The sequence below is a fragment of the Triticum dicoccoides genome, chromosome 1B, assembly GCF_002162155.2.
Source record: "Triticum dicoccoides isolate Atlit2015 ecotype Zavitan chromosome 1B, WEW_v2.0, whole genome shotgun sequence".
Taxonomy (NCBI): domain Eukaryota; kingdom Viridiplantae; phylum Streptophyta; class Magnoliopsida; order Poales; family Poaceae; genus Triticum; species Triticum dicoccoides.
Window position 1 is genome coordinate 654,344,769 of NC_041381.1, and position 2,948 is coordinate 654,347,716.

Genomic DNA, 2,948 nt, shown 5'->3' on the forward strand with positions numbered 1-2,948 from the left:
CCCCCACACCCTGAAAATCGACTGACCCAAAAGTCGATTCAGTCGACTGAAGTGTAGCTAAATCAGAGCAGCATTGCAAGCAAGAGCAAGAGCGAGAGCAGCAGCGCGAGCAGGAGCAATAGCAATAGCAAGAGTAGACCAGGCAGGGGACCGAGAGAAAGAGCAGAGCAGCAATGCGAGCGAGAGCTAAAGCAGCAGCAGCTCCTACTGATGTGGATGTCGCCGCCGAGGGAGCGACGCTGTGGAGGAAGTGGCCGGCGATGCCGCCGTGCATGGAGCCATGCCGTGTCAGCTCGGGACCGAGCGCCGGCACCACCGTGAGATCAAATCAAGAAGAAAATGCGGCGATTAGTGTACAACCTCTTTGGTGGCGCCTATTAGGCCGCAGCTTCATCCGAGGAAACGGCGATGATGATGCTCTTTCGGTGGTGCAGGTGAATATGGCGGTGTGGGAATGGAGGTGGCTCGAAAGACAAGGGGAACGTCGGGGCAGCTCCTTGGAGGTGGAGGACGGGGTATCTGAACCGGCGGGACCACGAGATCGACAACGGATCCTCATCTGGTATGGTGGATGAGGGACGTCGAGGTGTTGCTGTGGACAACGTCGTCGGGGAAGAGGCTCTGGCTGGGTGGCCGACGGAGCAGGGTGTGGGGCTTTGTCGCGGGTTTTCGCGGCCTCGGTATACGAATAGGTGGGCGGATGGGTTCGCAGTGGGGAACCATGGCTTAGGGATGCGCTTGTTTGAAATGTGGGGTAAGTTACCAAAGTACCCCCATCGATTTGAGGCGCTTCTTTTAGTTCAGGGGTACCACGGGCATTTCGTGTGTCGGGATTTCATAGGAGGTGGGAGTTTTTGCGCACGTTGTAATTACGGAATAGCAAGGCGTGGGTTGAGATGGAGGGAGTTGTCGGAGCAAGACGAGACAAAGATATATCTTAAATATTTTGGGCTAACAAGGCGCGGGTTGAAATTTCCGGACAAGCCTAACGTGTACTGTACCAAATCAATTCGCACTACAAATGTCACTCAAAACTTTGAATTCATGTTATGTTCAATTAAAATATTTTGCTACGTGTATAATGCATGCAACCTACTACTCAAATGAACGTTTTAGTGCATTCCAAACGTATATACTACCGCTTCAATATGAACTAAATTTGAATTCGTTTCTCTATTTGAATAAGATCTACAGTAATGATTGTTGTGAAGTCAATGCATTTGAATTTGTTTCTCTATTTTAATAAGATCTACAATCATCATTATTGTCAAGTTAAACAATCGTTTGTGTATTATCTTCACAGCACACCACATGATTAGTCTCGAGTTACATATGAACTATGTGTACTATATGAACTCAAACTCGATTTTTTGAATCCACTTTATTTTGATTTCAAATCACACTACATTTCTAGCTCTAGCTAGATCTTCATAATCTAGACCATGTCTCATATGTATAATGTGTTTATCACATTATGTGCCCCGCCCCCTACGCCTACAAGTATTTAGATGTGAGTTGCAAACACCACACATTACCACAAATTCAAATAAAATGTGAGAATGTTCAATATATAGTATTGTTTAGATTGTTTGATACTTAGTTGTAAGCTACAAACGCCACACATTATCACAAATTCAAATAAAATGTGAGATTGTTTGATGTATAGTATGGTTTACATTGTTCGACATTTAGCTGTGAGTTGCAAACGCCATGCATTATCACATCATGGTATAACATGTGCACAACACGTGTATCACCGCTATATTCATGCATCCATATGTTTAAAACACTATGATCTCCTATTCAAATATATGAATCCACTTCCATATCAAATTATGATCTTTGTTAGTCTCTTACACCCAGACAATCCTCTAAACTTTGTAGCTACCACTAACTTTCTCTCGTGCATGCACACGCCCTCCTCGCCCTCCCCCTCCCTCGGCATTTTATCCACTAGGCACATTCATTTTTTTCTTTAGGTCGTTCTTGCAGAGTCTCCACAACTCCTTTCCGACACACACCGATCGATAAACCTCTCCAGCGATGTCTGCCTACAACATACACACACACCTTCAATCTCCTCCTTTATGTGTCCTTGCCTCGTGTCTCTCATACGGTCACACACACGTGTAAACTCTCGCCCCTCTTTTCATCGATCTCACAACTACACACTCCTCCCCCTATCTAGCTAGTAGCCGGGCCTCTCGCACCACCTCCTAGCACCATTCTCTCTGTCTATCCGTCTCGCTGGGCCTTATTTGCCTCTAACAAATGGACGTACACCGACCGATCTCTCGCTATAACTCGTTTTACCCACGCGTCGATCGATCTACCTCATTAGTTGTGTCTCTCCCTTCCTCCGACAAACAACAATTGATCTACCGATCTAGTTAGATTTGCTTACCAAGCACATGGTTCCCCTTCGTCATCCATGGATGCGTCCCGACAGATCTATCATGCACATGCACACACAGAAACACATCCCCACTCTTATTGATAACATTGTAGTTCCACCCTCAGTTTGTCTAGTAGGCCTCTCCCACCATCTTCGAGAAGCAACTCCATCACCCATCCAGCACTCTACCCCTCGCCCGTCCTCTCTCTCTCCTCTCTCTCTCTCTGTCCCATCATATTTCCCATCCTTCAGTTATGTATGGATGTCGACCAATCTCCCTCAAGACATAGTTGGGTCTCTCCTTCTCAACACATACACGAGTCATTCTACCTCTATAGTTAGGCCTCTGCCTACCCCTCCCCCACCCCCTCCCCCCCACATACCGATACATCGAGCACTCTAGTCATGTCTCCCTGCCACACACAAACTTGACATGTGCCCTCTGACGTTCTGGTAGGCCAATCGCCCTATATCTTTGACTTGCACACACACAATTTCGATGGCTCTCTTCATCGATCTCGCACCCACCCACTTGATCCTCTCTTTGACTCTA